Source organism: Anastrepha ludens, chromosome 2 (genome assembly GCF_028408465.1).
Source record: "Anastrepha ludens isolate Willacy chromosome 2, idAnaLude1.1, whole genome shotgun sequence".
NCBI lineage: Eukaryota > Metazoa > Arthropoda > Insecta > Diptera > Tephritidae > Anastrepha > Anastrepha ludens.
In genome coordinates, this window is record NC_071498.1 from 76,074,675 (window position 1) to 76,092,725 (window position 18,051).

The following is an 18,051-nucleotide window of genomic DNA, read 5'->3' on the forward strand; positions in this document are numbered from 1 at the left end:
AGAGAGGGTTACTTTTCCCATCTTTTGGAATAAACACAACTCTCTCTTCTGTCCACAATACAGGAGCATAGCCGAACTTCAAGCATCCCCTGAATAACGTTTTTAACCATGGTACCATAAGATGGCTTACCTTTTAGAGCCTGGCTGGGAAGATTCCATTCAGTCCTGGCGATTTATATGGGTCCAAACTTTGTATAGCCCATTCTATCTTATTGGTCGTAATTACGTTCGTCGGGATGTCGTGCACAATATCTCCGCTAGGTGCGACATCTGCAGTGTCCGCACACCCTGGAAAATGTGTGCTGACTAGGTCTTCGAGAGAGTCCTCACAGCTGTCAGCCCACTCCTCGTTAATTTTTCGTATTGTTCTTGCCATAGACGGATTCTTGGATAACAGTTTCCTAATTATAGCCACATCGTTAGTGTCTTCCATACTGCTACAGAAGTATTTCCAAGATTCTCTCTTAGCTTTACGTATCTCTTTCTTGTATACTTTTAGTAGATCCTTATACTCTTTCCAACAGAACTCATTGTCAGCAACTTTGGCTATCCTATAGAATTCATGTACCCTACGCCTTTGTGCTCCTAATTCCTTGTTCCACCAAGGAAGCTTTACCTTGCGTATATTACGTGTTGGGGGACAGGATCTTTTGAAGGCTTTAACGAGAGTAGTTGCAAACAATTCAACCCCTTTCTTAAGTGCAACGTGTGACCTGTATTTCCGGAGTATCATTGGTGTTTTTGATAGTATATCCCTATTCAAGTCCCAGTTCGTATTCTTAGAATTTCTAAACGATATAAGCTTATTTTTTGCTCGAAATTTAACCTGAAAGCGTATGTAATGAGGGCCTACTCAACACTTCCCATTCCTGAACCATAACATGCTTGCTTGTGTAAAGTGTTAAATGAAGTACATTCTTCGAGGTTGGTCCAACATATGTTGGTTCTTCACCTCTATTAGCTATTTCTAGGCTACTCTGAAGAATATAGTTAAATAGTGACATACCTCGGTCGTTGATGTCTGCGCTACCCCAGACCGTGTGATGTGCGTTAGCGTCAGTTCCAACCACCAGAGAATGCTTCTTTCTGGCAGCTGTTTCTACCAGCCTTCGAAGTTCTATCTGTGGTGCTTCTTCATCATATGGCATATAGCAAGACCCAAAGAGTAACGTCTCATCCTTGCAGCCTTCCAGCGCCACCACTGTCAGATCGTCTGAAGAGAGATTATGATCAATATATTAACATACACTTTTTTTAACCATTATTGCTGTTCTTATCTTATTCTTTGCAATCGGGATGTAGGTGTTGTAGTTGTGTGACTTTAGATCGGAGACTATGTTGCCCGATGCTATCCATGGTTCCTGGACTAGAGCCACATCGTAGCTGATACCATCTATGTTGAGCAGGAGCTCGGCTGAGGCGTTCTTACTTTCGTCGATGTTTATCTGAAGGACCTTCAACATCTGGCTTCAGTACCTTCTCGGTGTTGGATACTTTCTCTAGCTCACCCTTCTCCTTTAAGGCGAAGGTGCACGCTACCAACTCCCCAAGCCATCCTCCCGAATCGCGCGTAAAGCAGGTCCTCTGCCGGCTTGTTGATCTGGATAATGTAGTCTTGGCCTCCTACAGCAGTTGCTGGTTTTGCCACGCTCAATACTTCCCAGTTGTCTGCCGGCACGTCCGTGTTCTGTCTTTCTAGTAGTCGCAGTGCATTTTCCGGGTTTTCAATGGAATGAAAACCTTTGCCTTCGGTATTGAGGGAATGCAGCTACGATCAACAATTTCTAGAGAAGCCCCTTCCTACAGGCCTTGAAGCGTTTTTACTGCGTCCTTTAGCCATGTGAGCGTGGGGTCATCCTTATATATATATATATATAATTGGCGCGTACACCCTTTTTGGGTGTTTGGCCGAGCTCCTCCTCCACAAATGGAGGGACCTACAGTTTCAAGCCGACTCCGAACGGCAGATATTTTTATGAGGAGCTTTTTCATGGCAGAAATACACTCGGAGGTTTGTCATTGCATGCCGAAGGGCGACCGTTATTAGAAAAATGTTTTTCTTAATTTTGATGTTTCACCGAGATTCGAACCAACATTCTCTCTGTGAATTCCGAATGGTAGTCACGCACCAATCCATTCGGCAACGGCGACCGTACGTACATCCTTACATTTTATAATTTTGACGCCGCTGAACCACCCTACTCCGTCGAATGCAGGTATGGGTGCATTCGGCTTTGCGTCCATTTTCGTAAACTGGGTTTCCAGTGGCTTTATTTCCACTACCTTCCATCGGTCCTCCGACATTCGCCGAAGCTGGTCAGTGAGGGCCACTATAAGGTGCCTCTTGGCAATTTCACTGGCCGCTGCCGCTGCTTTTGACGTCGTAGGTCTTTCGTCTCCGTTTTTCGGTTTAGCCATCTCGTGTCTGTGCTTCTGCTTTTTCGATGCCACTGAGGCCTCGCTATCCGCAGAACGCTGCCTCTTGATGGCTAGCTCTTCTTCTATTTGGTTCGCATACATCGGATTGGAGGCTGCGAACATTTGCTGCGTAGAAGGCCCGGCCATTTTAGATCTCCTCTCTGGCCCAAGCCAACCGTTCCTCCTCTTACTTCGTCAGGTTGGACTTGCTGCCAAATCGGTGACAAACTGTGACCGCGGCCTTGTATCGAGCTTTGGTCTTCAGCCTCTCTTTATCGGGGTTGATCCTTGGCCTGTTCTTGCTATTCATTGGACCCAGCCGGAGCACGCAGAAGAGCCTCTTCCTTGGCTGTGTTGGTGCTCGCGACGCTTTCGTGGTCCGAGTCTTCGTGGACAACGGCACCACCGCGATGAAGACCGTTATGCGTGTGTTTGGCAGTAACATTACGACCACTGTAGTCTGCTCCCGCTACAATGGAAGTTTTGTCGCTTAAGTTGTTATGTGTATTCATCTTTTTCGTACGACCACCTGTGCAGTGCCCCATGCCGTGGCAAGCTACAGTTACTTCCTGAGGTGACCCGGTGTTAGGAAGGCACCGTTGAAATACAGCCTGTCTGGTGAACTCCCTGGCTGCAAACCATCCAATGGGCACGGTGTCGCATAACACCCTGGATTAGGGGGTGGGCAAGGAGAGGAAATAACGGGATGAAAGGGGGTTGGGGATGACAAAGGGATCTGCGTCGGTACGGTGATCTTCGCATGGTGATTGGATGGTCATCAAGTACGCCGTAAAGCAAATTGATGACTAGCCAATCCTCATATGGAGCTTCCCTCTTAGTTCGTGTTGGGTTACTCCCCATGATATCGGGGTCAGACCACCACTTAAGCCTCATCCAAGACATTAGGTATGTTGTTGAACAATTTGGCCAGGATTTACATACATTTTCTAGCATTCATTACGTCGCCTGGTGGGGTTCTCTTTAGACGTCTTTTTGTGTTTTTTCCCCTTTCCAGAAATTAATTGATTTCTGCATTATTGTGTTCGTGTACTTTTTCAAAGTGCTTTGCTGCTATTTTTTTGATTTCTTCGTCTACTGTTGCTATATTAAAAGTCCTGTATATGTCATAATTTTTCGTGTACCTGTCGTTGAATTTTTACTATATGCGACTTTTTAGCCGTTCCCCACATCTGTAGTCCATATAGCCAGATTGGTTTACTCATAGTTTTGTACACTAACACAGTGTTCTGTATAGTAAGTCTGGATTTTGTGCTGACTAACCAATGAAGTTGTCGAAGTTTTTCATTTATTTGTTTGATCTTTTGCTTTATGTGATGATTCCAATTTAGTTTCGAATCCAAATGAATTCCCAGGTATTTAGTAGTTAGTTTTATTGTAATTGCTTTGCCATTTATTTTAATTGGAACTGCAGTAAATTTTGATTTGGTAGTAAAGATAACCTGTACGGTTTTGTCTTCATCTATTTTTAGGACCAATTATTGAATCATTTCTTAACTGCGTTTGTGTATCGCTGCAGTTTTTCAGTGGCGATAGTTAAGCTTTTGTCCGATGCCAATAGTATTGTATCGTCTGCGAACATAGCAATGAATTACCTTCGTCAGGAGCGTAAGAACGCTTCCTTGCAGAACTCCAGCTGTTATTTGATGAATATCTGAACATTGATTGTCATATTTAATACAGAAACTTCGGTCAGTTAGTTAGTTTTTTTTGATGAGATAGTAGTAAAGAGGTATCATTATTTTTATTTTTTGGAGTATGCCTTTGTGCCACACTTTGTCAAACGCTATAGGTGCGTCCAGAAATACTGCCGCACAGTAACGATTGTTTTCGAGGTTTGAATGGATTTTATTTGTAATTCTATGGATCTGTTGGTTAGTCGAATGTTTTTTCTAAATCCAAATTGATGATCAGGTATTATGCGTTTTATCCGAAAATTGGCTTAGTCGATTATGCAGTAATTTTTCAGCAATTTTCCAGCTTATTGGTTTATAAGATGATACGGTAGTTGGATCTTTACCTGGTTTTAGCAATGCAATAATCTCTGCCACTTTCCAGAGTTTCGGAAAATATTGTAGGCGAAACATTGCATTAAAAACGTTTCGCAAAAATATGTATGTCTTGGTTGGTAGCTCCGCTAATGTTTTTCCTGTTATCAAAACATATCCGGGTGCTCTTTTATGTTTTATTCCTTTTTATTTTTGTAAAATCATAATTTTAGTAGTTTTGGTTGTCAATTTTCTTTTCTTTGTCATTTGATAGAACCTTTTCAAAGTAATTTGCCAAAGTTTTCGCCTTCTCCTCTTTTGTAGCGGCCCATGAATAATATGTAGTTATCTTTCTTTAGTGGTGGTTGATATTTTATTTGGGGTTTTACTTAAATCACTTATCATTCGTCTTACAGATTACAAATTAAAAAAAAAAGGAATTTTTATACTTCCGTTTTTTTTTTTTGCAAATAAATTAGTGTAAAATAAGAGAAGTATTATTTCTATTTAACTACAATATTTATGGAAGTTCTGTTAGTGAGGTGCTGTGACGGAGAATATGTCGAGTTCGCGACACTGCAGGCTTGCGTAGTCTATTAGACGAATGTTTAGTGATCCAGGGTTAATATTATAAATATAATACATTGCGGATCATGGCTATTTTTATGTTATTATTGGCTCAAAACAATTTTATTTTTATTTCGGGTGTTTTTAAGTGTTTGAGAACTTATATATATACAATGAGAACTTATATGTATAATGCGCTCCCACGACCCTCCCATACATATGTGGTGAAGCGGGGGCAACAAAAATCCATTCAACTTCAGGGTATTTCCTTTCTTTCTTGTGATAGAAATCTGGTCTAAGTATAGGATGAACTTGAAAATAAAAGATTTTCGATTGATTTCCTCACCATTAAGCAGAGGACAAATCTCTTCATCGAACACCTCGCTTTGTCAATTAAGCATAATTGCAAGCTCTGCTGTCTCTATGTTGTCTGGGTTGAGTAGCTTTTGAAGAAACTTAGAACGTGGCTTTCACTTCGTAACCAATCGTGGAAAACGTAAAACAAATTGATGCGTACTGCGAAGCTTCTCCCAAGTACTAAATCTTTTTACATCCGGAGTTATTTCTACGGTCGTAACCAATGAGTTGTTAGCGAAATACATATGCTGTAGAACCTTAACTGTCTCTTCGTCATCATCTGGAAATTGCATAATTCGCCAGCTTGACTCTCGTTCTAGTTGGAATTTAGGTCTACTGAACCAGCGATGGTTGTCGTCGAATTCCCGGCTGCTGCTCCATTTAGTTCCTTCGTCCGCAATATTCTCACCAGGTGGCAGCTCCCTCCATTCCATAATAGCAGAATTCTTGAGAATCTCTCCGATTCTCAGTGCCACGAATTGATGATATTTTCTTGTGCTCGAACGTAGCCAAAACAACACATTTTTGTCCAGAATATTCTGTACAGAATACTCTGCGATTTATTGTGATGGACAGTTCATAGCTAAGAACATTTGCCAGCCCAAGTCTCAAAACAGCAGCTAACAGGTCCAGCCGGGGTATGGAAATGGGCTTCAATGGCGCAACGCGAGATTTTTGAAGCCAAAAGTGAACAGGATATTTGCGAGCCTATTTTTGACCGGATGAAGGCCACCGTAGCGTAGGCTTTCATGCTTGCATCTACAAAAACGTATAACTGATTATTTTGGTTTTCGCAGGCAAGTGAAAGGCAACGGAGAATTTTTATGCCGTTGATCGCGGTAATACGTTTTACCCAACGAAACTAGTTGCAACGTTCTTCTTCTTTAATCGCTTCATCACAACCTACTCCGGAGCACCAGACATCTTGTAAAACAATTTTTGCCTGTATAATGGCAAACGCGTGCAAACCTATAGGATCGAAAATCGTCATTATTGTGCGTAAAATTTTTCGCTTCGACAAGATCGTATTTTCTTCTTTTGGAAAATTTTCAATGCATGTTCACTCATCCGAAACTGGCACCCACCACATCCCTAGTACCTTTTCTATAACGGCTTCTGGCTCTTCAAACCATTTGGCGGCTGGAACGTCGTCAGCGTCTAATGAAAATAGTACGTGTTTGGAGTTAGATATCCAGTTTCTCATTTGGAATCCGCCCTCCTGATGAACCCAACGAGCTTTAGTGGTTAGACGAGCCAATTCATTTTCAGAGTCTGCACTCTGAAGCCAGTCGTCAATAAATGTGTTACTAACGATGGCCCGTTCGGCATCGGGATGAAGATCAGTGATTCGTTGAGCGTTACGGTTTTCTATGTAGTTCACCAATGAAGGCGAAGACGAAGCGCCGAATGTCAGAACCCTCATCACATAGATATCGTAGTCGCGAGACGAGCCACCGTTTCGCCACAAAAATTTTTGCGCCACTTGATATTCTTTTATAATTTTAATCTGGTGGAACATTTCGCGTATATCTCCACAAACTGTGAAACGTCGTTTGCGAAATCGGAGCAGTACTCCCAATAGAGATTTAGTAGATCGGGCCCTTTCAGCAACATATCATTAAGCCCGACACCCTTTACCCTTGTTGCAGCATCCCAAACCAATCGTGTTTTCTTTTTATTGGCATTGTAAATATGGGGAGATACCAAAACCTAGCGCTATCTTTTATTTCGTTTTTGTTCAACATACGTGTACGTAAGTACATAATCATGTATTTTGTTTATAAGAAATTGGCGAGTTGACGAATCACGCTTCAATTTCCTTTCTAAGCACGACAGTCGCCGGATTGCCATAGGCAGGGAATCGAGAAGCTCGACAGCTTCGTGCTTCGAAAGTAACCCGGTTTCCCATTTCTTTTCAGTGGAGATAAAGCACGTGGTCTTTTACATGATTTGAAGAGCGTGTTCATCATCTTTAGATATCAACAGCTTAATTGGTTCATATGATCCGATAGCATCAATAGAAAAATATGTTTTCAGTTGCTGGTCCATACGATGGTCCGCAAATGTGTGCTGGATTTTCGCTATGCAGACTTTATTCAAAGAGCAACAACCGAAATTGGTAAAAACAAAAAACGCTGGGCAAAAACGATGCTCATCTCATCCAGGCAAGGAAGAAACGCAAGCTAGAACAGCACCAATAGATTGATAAACCCGATCTACAACAGCACCAACAAGACATTGTCAATGAACCACAAAATTCCTCAAGTACGTAACAAATATTACAACACCCTAAAATTTAAGGAATCACTGCTAATACAAGTGAATAACTAATGGGTTTTCCAATAACAGGTGTTATTTAAATATATATAAAAGGCTATCGAGAGATGATTAACAATTTTTTAGGGCCGGAATTGGATGGTATTGATCTGGACAACGTTTATTTTCAACAAGAAGGCGCTACGTGCCACACAAGCAACGAATTGATATTTTACAGGGAAAATTTCCGGACCGTATTATCTCTCGAAGAGGTGATCACAATTGGCCACCGAGATCTTGTGATTTAACACCTTGTGACTTTTTTCTTTGGGCCCACGTGGAAGAGAAGGTATACGCCAACAGCCCAGGGTCGATTCAAGACCTCTAGATGGAAATTGTTAGGCTATCGAGGCCATAGGGCAGCCACTTTGCAATTCGGTAATGGAGAATTTCCGATTATTTATATTAAAAAATAGCACATTTCTTTGAATATCAAAATACCACCTCTTATTTGAAAACCCTTTACAAAATTGAACTAATAACATATGCTTGAAATAATGACTGCTTTGTGTCTTTGCAACGATTTGTAATAAATTAAAATATTTTTACTATTTGCGTTATCACTTTATCACAACTGAATTCTAAACAATTTGAAATTGTATTAATTAAAATCACATAAATATGTATAAGTACATTATATTGAAAACATAAAATAAAATTATAATTACAACATGTATGTAGGTATAACATAAATAGGTATTTGTTATATATACATATATGTATATGTAGTGGCAACTGATGTTCTTTATATTGTAACAACAAAAATATAACTCGAGACTTTTGAATAATACAGAAGTGGCAGTCCTTGGCAGTTCTAGACTCCAAATGTGGGAACAATCGCAGACGCGTCTAGCACGATGGTACCACAAGAAATGATTATTAAAGCTACGCTAAATGTAGTCAACACACAGAGAACGTTAAATATAGAGAATTCTCACGAGCTACGAATAGTGTGAATTGTCAAAAATGAAGTGAAACCGCGAACACTATTTCACCTCGCTTAACTCGACAGCGGGGAAGTTCTTAACAGGGCTGATTACAGTGAATTATGTACAAGTACATTGGTTCTGCTCAGTTTTTGGTTTCTGTATGAAATCAAATTGACGAATGCCGACGGCATTTTGCAAGGCATTTGCTTGTGCATTTTTATGTTCCCTTGGTAAACGAAAATTTATTCAATTTGTATTTTCAAACAAAGGTGATGAAGAAAAAATGATTGAATTTATTATATGCGCCAAATCAAATCAAAGTAACTTTAATATTTTGATTTAATTTAAAAAAATACATTATAAAACGACCTCTCACATTTTGGTATGTGCGTTTTATTAGTAAATTTAAAACTAAACAAATTTGATGAAAATTTTTACTAATTTTTTGAGTCGAAATTAATTCATAGCATACAAGTGTTTTGGTATATCGACATACATATGTATTTACATTTGAACATGCATTTATTTGTTCCTTTGGCAAAACAATTTTTTTTCAATTTACATTTTATTACAGGGAATAATAATATACATAAATTTGTATGTATGCATTTTCTAGATAGTATAAAAGTTTAAAAATAAATAAAGGAAAACTTCAAAGAAACGTATTTGCATATATGGGACAACTAAGTTCTATTGCATCTTTATTAAATATGTATATGTTGCACGCATATGTATGCACTGAAGCAACATGACCTACCTCACGAGCATCGCCTTATCATATTTCATGCAATAATTAGGGTGTAAATATTCGAATGATCGAATTCCTGCAAATGCTAAAACAACTTCTTCTGCATATGCATCGACGTACATATGTGCATGTGCGTATATGCACACTTGATGCCCTAACTATATATATATATATGTACGTTCAATTGATCAAATCAAAAAATTCTGTATACAAAACGCTTCATTACCAGGCACACAGGAAGATGGCATATGCAAATATAAATATTGAATTCAAGCAAAACAATGCTTATTAATATACACATATGCATGTACATACAACCGCACACACAGGGCATTCGCTTTATTCCTCAAAATGCGTATGTCGTTCAAAGCTAAAATTCCATGCCTAGCGACTACAAGAACAAAATGCAGTCATAGACGCAGGCGTAGCGGCCATCATTCTAGTTGCCATAGCGCTGAACAGTCGCGGCGGCGCCGAACAGTTTCAACTATTGTACTGTGCAACAAAAACTCATCTTCAACAAATTCATTGATAAATTCGAGCTCATAGTTCTAAGAGCAAGAACTTTCATTCATAAAACGAGCCGCCCATATGCCAATTTTCTCGACAATTCGAAAATAGTCAATATTTGAATATTTCGCGTAGAATTATTTGCCAATATTTGATAAATCTTCAATTTTTGTCAAGTCGAGTGCCCGCGGCATCGTACATATGTATGCAAAAATATATGTATGTAAATATGTCTTTCTAAATGTTCGACAGCCGCAGCTGCTGTGCGTCAAGTGCGCGCATGAGCATACAGTAAGTTGCGGAAGAAAACAAGTAGCTTAAAAAAAAAGGTCTGATTCGGACATTTTAATACTAAGATAAATTTGGAAACAATTATTTTATGTTAACTGATAGTAGGCAAATAGTTAATTAGTAGATTACTTTACGTATGTAGTTTTTCAATTGATAAAAAGTGCACAAAACATATGCATATATCTGCAGTTAGAAACTTACTCTGAAATCAGAGCATTTGTAGGTGCCTGTAAACATGTCAAGGTTACTGTACATACAATGCTGTGCCAATGAATGTGCGCTGCGCCTATGAATGCGCGCTGGATTTCTTGAGAAGTTTTACCGTTTTATCTTGAGCTGTGGCTGGTGAGCACACATACACACAGCATATACATATGCGCAAATGTATATAAACTCACAAATTTACATTTGCATATGCCATCTTCCTGTGCGCCTGGTAATGAAGCGTTTGCTGTAGAGGATTTTGATTCAGTTGAAGGGAATTCAACAAAGTTTTACAGACACCAGACAGACAGACATAACATATGTACATAATTTGGATGATTTGGAGAAATTCAAATATATAGGTCATATTAAAAAGCTACCTAGCATTCTTTGCTTCTAATCACCAACAAATCCTCATCGACTGCTGCTAAATTTACATAATTCAGCCCCTTACTGTTAATTTTTGTTGAAAAATGTGTCTGTGGTGAAATTGTCTTCGCGAGACGAGTACCCAGAGAACGTTAATGAATAGAGAAGTCTTAATGACTGGAAAGTGTTCATTTTCGAGGGGTACTCGTCTCGCGAAGACAATTTCACCACAGACACATTTTTCAACAAAAATTAACAGTAAGGGGCTGAATTATGTAAATTTAGCAGCAGTCGATGAGGATTTGTTGGTGATTAGAAGCAAAGAATGCTAGGTAGCTTTTTAATATGACCTATATATTTGAATTTCTCCAAATCATCCAAATTATGTACATATGTTATGTCTGTCTGTCTGGTGTCTGTAAAACTTTGTTGAATTCCCTTCAACTGAATCAAAATCCTCTACAGCAAACGCTTCATTACCAGGCGCACAGGAAGATGGCATATGCAAATGTAAATTTGTGAGTTTATATACATTTGCGCATATGTATATGCTGTGTGTATGTGTGCTCACCAGCCACAGCTCAAGATAAAACGGTAAAACTTCTCAAGAAATCCAGCGCGCATTCATAGGCGCAGCGCACATTCATTGGCACAGCATTGTATGTACAGTAACCTTGACATGTTTACAGGCACCTACAAATGCTCTGATTTCAGAGTAAGTTTCTAACTGCAGATATATGCATATGTTTTGTGCACTTTTTATCAATTGAAAAACTACATACGTAAAGTAATCTACTAATTAACTATTTGCCTACTATCAGTTAACATAAAATAATTGTTTCCAAATTTATCTTAGTATTAAAATGTCCGAATCAGACCTTTTTTTTTAAGCTACTTGTTTTCTTCTGCAACTTACTGTATGCTCATGCGCGCACTTGACGCACAGCAGCTGCGGCTGTCGAGCATTTAGAAAGACATATTTACATACATATATTTTTGCATACATATGTACGATGCCGCGGGCACTCGACTTGACAAAAATTGAAGATTTATCAAATATTGGCAAATAATTCTACGCGAAATATTCCAATATTGACTATTTTCGAATTGTCGAGAAAATTGGCATATGGGCGGCTCGTTTTATGAATGAAAGTTCTTGCTCTTAGAACTATGAGCTCGAATTTATCAATCAATTTTTTGAAGATGAGTTTTTGTTGCACAGTACAATAGTTGAAACTGTTCGGCGCCGCCGCGACTGTTCAGCGCTATGGCAACTAGAATGATGGCCGCTACGCCTGCGTCTATGACTGCATTTTGTTCTTGTAGTCGCTAGGCATAGAATTTTAGCTTTGAACGACATGCGCATTTTGAGGAATAAAGCGAATGCCCTGTGTGTGCGGTTGTATGTACATGCAAATGTGTATATTAATAAGCATTGTTTTGCTTGAATTCAATATTTATATTTGCATATGCCATCTTCCTGTGTGCCTGGTACAGAGAACGTTAATGAATAGAGAAGTCTTAATGACTGGAAAGTGTTCATTTTCGAGGGGTACTCGTCTCGCGAAGACAATTTCACCACAGACACATTTTTCAACAAAAATTAACAGTAAGGGGCTGAATTATGTAAATTTAGCAGCAGTCGATGAGGATTTGTTGGTGATTAGAAGCAAAGAATGCTAGGTAGCTTTTTAATATGACCTATATATTTGAATTTCTCCAAATCATCCAAATTATGTACATATGTTATGTCTGTCTGTCTGGTGTCTGTAAAACTTTGTTGAATTCCCTTCAACTGAATCAAAATCCTCTACAGCAAACGCTTCATTACCAGGCGCACAGGAAGATGGCATATGCAAATGTAAATTTGTGAGTTTATATACATTTGCGCATATGTATATGCTGTGTGTATGTGTGCTCACCAGCCACAGCACAAGATAAAACGGTAAAACTTCTCAAGAAATCCAGCGCGCATTCATAGGCGCAGCGCACATTCATTGGCACAGCATTGTTTGTACAGTAAGCGTGAAATGTTTACAGGCATCTTGAAATGCTCTGATTTCAGAGTAAGTTTCTAACTGCAGATATATGCATATGTTTTGTGCACTTTTTATCAATTGAAAAACTACATACGTAAAGTAATCTACTAATTAACTATTTGCCTACTATCAGTTAACATAAAATAATTGTTTCCAAATTTTATCTTAGTATTAAAATGTCCGAATCAGACCTTTTTTTTAAGCTACTTGTTTTCTTCTGCAACTTACTGTATGCTCATGCGCGCACTTGACGCACAGCAGCTGCGGCTGTCGAACATTTAGAAAGACATATTTACATACATATATTTTTGCATACATATGTACGATGCCGCGGGCACTCGACTTGACAAAAATTGAAGATTTATCAAATATTGGCAAATAATTCTACGCGAAATATTCAAATATTGACTATTTTCGAATTGTCGAGAAAATTGGCATATGGGCGGCTCGTTTTATGAATGAAAGTTCTTGCTCTTAGAACTATGAGCTCGAATTTATCAATGAATTTTTTGAAGATGAGTTTTTGTTGCACAGTACAATAGTTGAAACTGTTCGGCGCCGCCGCGACTGTTCAGCGCTATGGCAACTAGAATGATGGCCGCTACGCCTGCGTCTATGACTGCATTTTGTTCTTGTAGTCGCTAGGCATAGAATTTTAGCTTTGAACGACATGCGCATTTTGAGGAATAAAGCGAATGCCCTGTGTGTGCGGTTGTATGTACATGCAAATGTGTATATTAATAAGCATTGTTTTGCTTGAATTCAATATTTATATTTGCATATGCCATCTTCCTGTGTGCCTGGTACAGAGAACGTTAATGAATAGAGAAGTCTTAATGACTGGAAAGTGTTCATTTTCGAGGGGTACTCGTCTCGCGAAGACAATTTCACCACAGACACATTTTTCAACAAAAATTAACAGTAAGGGGCTGAATTATGTAAATTTAGCAGCAGTCGATGAGGATTTGTTGGTGATTAGAAGCAAAGAATGCTAGGTAGCTTTTTAATATGACCTATATATTTGAATTTCTCCAAATCATCCAAATTATGTACATATGTTATGTCTGTCTGTCTGGTGTCTGTAAAACTTTGTTGAATTCCCTTCAACTGAATCAAAATCCTCTACAGCAAACGCTTCATTACCAGGCGCACAGGAAGATGGCATATGCAAATGTAAATTTGTGAGTTTATATACATTTGCGCATATGTATATGCTGTGTGTATGTGTGCTCACCAGCCACAGCTCAAGATAAAACGGTAAAACTTCTCAAGAAATCCAGCGCGCATTCATAGGCGCAGCGCACATTCATTGGCACAGCATTGTATGTACAGTAACCTTGACATGTTTACAGGCACCTACAAATGCTCTGATTTCAGAGTAAGTTTCTAACTGCAGATATATGCATATGTTTTGTGCACTTTTTATCAATTGAAAAACTACATACGTAAAGTAATCTACTAATTAACTATTTGCCTACTATCAGTTAACATAAAATAATTGTTTCCAAATTTATCTTAGTATTAAAATGTCCGAATCAGACCTTTTTTTTTAAGCTACTTGTTTTCTTCTGCAACTTACTGTATGCTCATGCGCGCACTTGACGCACAGCAGCTGCGGCTGTCGAGCATTTAGAAAGACATATTTACATACATATATTTTTGCATACATATGTACGATGCCGCGGGCACTCGACTTGACAAAAATTGAAGATTTATCAAATATTGGCAAATAATTCTACGCGAAATATTCCAATATTGACTATTTTCGAATTGTCGAGAAAATTGGCATATGGGCGGCTCGTTTTATGAATGAAAGTTCTTGCTCTTAGAACTATGAGCTCGAATTTATCAATCAATTTTTTGAAGATGAGTTTTTGTTGCACAGTACAATAGTTGAAACTGTTCGGCGCCGCCGCGACTGTTCAGCGCTATGGCAACTAGAATGATGGCCGCTACGCCTGCGTCTATGACTGCATTTTGTTCTTGTAGTCGCTAGGCATAGAATTTTAGCTTTGAACGACATGCGCATTTTGAGGAATAAAGCGAATGCCCTGTGTGTGCGGTTGTATGTACATGCAAATGTGTATATTAATAAGCATTGTTTTGCTTGAATTCAATATTTATATTTGCATATGCCATCTTCCTGTGTGCCTGGTACAGAGAACGTTAATGAATAGAGAAGTCTTAATGACTGGAAAGTGTTCATTTTCGAGGGGTACTCGTCTCGCGAAGACAATTTCACCACAGACACATTTTTCAACAAAAATTAACAGTAAGGGGCTGAATTATGTAAATTTAGCAGCAGTCGATGAGGATTTGTTGGTGATTAGAAGCAAAGAATGCTAGGTAGCTTTTTAATATGACCTATATATTTGAATTTCTCCAAATCATCCAAATTATGTACATATGTTATGTCTGTCTGTCTGGTGTCTGTAAAACTTTGTTGAATTCCCTTCAACTGAATCAAAATCCTCTACAGCAAACGCTTCATTACCAGGCGCACAGGAAGATGGCATATGCAAATGTAAATTTGTGAGTTTATATACATTTGCGCATATGTATATGCTGTGTGTATGTGTGCTCACCAGCCACAGCACAAGATAAAACGGTAAAACTTCTCAAGAAATCCAGCGCGCATTCATAGGCGCAGCGCACATTCATTGGCACAGCATTGTTTGTACAGTAAGCGTGAAATGTTTACAGGCATCTTGAAATGCTCTGATTTCAGAGTAAGTTTCTAACTGCAGATATATGCATATGTTTTGTGCACTTTTTATCAATTGAAAAACTACATACGTAAAGTAATCTACTAATTAACTATTTGCCTACTATCAGTTAACATAAAATAATTGTTTCCAAATTTATCTTAGTATTAAAATGTCCGAATCAGACCTTTTTTTTTAAGCTACTTGTTTTCTTCTGCAACTTACTGTATGCTCATGCGCGCACTTGACGCACAGCAGCTGCGGCTGTCGAGCATTTAGAAAGACATATTTACATACATATATTTTTGCATACATATGTACGATGCCGCGGGCACTCGACTTGACAAAAATTGAAGATTTATCAAATATTGGCAAATAATTCTACGCGAAATATTCCAATATTGACTATTTTCGAATTGTCGAGAAAATTGGCATATGGGCGGCTCGTTTTATGAATGAAAGTTCTTGCTCTTAGAACTATGAGCTCGAATTTATCAATGAATTTTTTGAAGATGAGTTTTTGTTGCACAGTACAATAGTTGAAACTGTTCGGCGCCGCCGCGACTGTTCAGCGCTATGGCAACTAGAATGATGGCCGCTACGCCTGCGTCTATGACTGCATTTTGTTCTTGTAGTCGCTAGGCATAGAATTTTAGCTTTGAACGACATGCGCATTTTGAGGAATAAAGCGAATGCCCTGTGTGTGCGGTTGTATGTACATGCAAATGTGTATATTAATAAGCATTGTTTTGCTTGAATTCAATATTTATATTTGCATATGCCATCTTCCTGTGTGCCTGGTACAGAGAACGTTAATGAATAGAGAAGTCTTAATGACTGGAAAGTGTTCATTTTCGAGGGGTACTCGTCTCGCGAAGACAATTTCACCACAGACACATTTTTCAACAAAAATTAACAGTAAGGGGCTGAATTATGTAAATTTAGCAGCAGTCGATGAGGATTTGTTGGTGATTAGAAGCAAAGAATGCTAGGTAGCTTTTTAATATGACCTATATATTTGAATTTCTCCAAATCATCCAAATTATGTACATATGTTATGTCTGTCTGTCTGGTGTCTGTAAAACTTTGTTGAATTCCCTTCAACTGAATCAAAATCCTCTACAGCAAACGCTTCATTACCAGGCGCACAGGAAGATGGCATATGCAAATGTAAATTTGTGAGTTTATATACATTTGCGCATATGTATATGCTGTGTGTATGTGTGCTCACCAGCCACAGCTCAAGATAAAACGGTAAAACTTCTCAAGAAATCCAGCGCGCATTCATAGGCGCAGCGCACATTCATTGGCACAGCATTGTATGTACAGTAACCTTGACATGTTTACAGGCACCTACAAATGCTCTGATTTCAGAGTAAGTTTCTAACTGCAGATATATGCATATGTTTTGTGCACTTTTTATCAATTGAAAAACTACATACGTAAAGTAATCTACTAATTAACTATTTGCCTACTATCAGTTAACATAAAATAATTGTTTCCAAATTTTATCTTAGTATTAAAATGTCCGAATCAGACCTTTTTTTTAAGCTACTTGTTTTCTTCTGCAACTTACTGTATGCTCATGCGCGCACTTGACGCACAGCAGCTGCGGCTGTCGAACATTTAGAAAGACATATTTACATACATATATTTTTGCATACATATGTACGATGCCGCGGGCACTCGACTTGACAAAAATTGAAGATTTATCAAATATTGGCAAATAATTCTACGCGAAATATTCAAATATTGACTATTTTCGAATTGTCGAGAAAATTGGCATATGGGCGGCTCGTTTTATGAATGAAAGTTCTTGCTCTTAGAACTATGAGCTCGAATTTATCAATGAATTTTTTGAAGATGAGTTTTTGTTGCACAGTACAATAGTTGAAACTGTTCGGCGCCGCCGCGACTGTTCAGCGCTATGGCAACTAGAATGATGGCCGCTACGCCTGCGTCTATGACTGCATTTTGTTCTTGTAGTCGCTAGGCATAGAATTTTAGCTTTGAACGACATACGCATTTTGAGGAATAAAGCGAATGCCCTGTGTGTGCGGTTGTATGTACATGCAAATGTGTATATTAATAAGCATTGTTTTGCTTGAATTCAATATTTATATTTGCATATGCCATCTTCCTGTGTGCCTGGTAATGAAGCGTTTTGTATACAGAATTTTTTGATTTGATCAATTGAACGTACATATATATATATATAGTTAGGGCATCAAGTGTGCATATACGCACATGCACATATGTACGTCGATGCATATGCAGAAGAAGTTGTTTTAGCATTTGCAGGAATTCGATCATTCGAATATTTACACCCTAATTATTGCATGAAATATGATAAGGCGATGCTCGTGAGGTAGGTCATGTTGCTTCAGTGCATACATATGCGTGCAACACTATTTATTAAAGATGCAATAGAACTTAGTTGTCCCATATATGCAAATACGTTTCTTTGAAGTTTTCCTTTATTTATTTTAAACTTTTATACTATCTAGAAAATGCATACATACAAATTTATGTATATTATTATTCCCTGTAATAAAATGTAAATTGAAAAAAAATTGTTTTGCCAAAGGAACA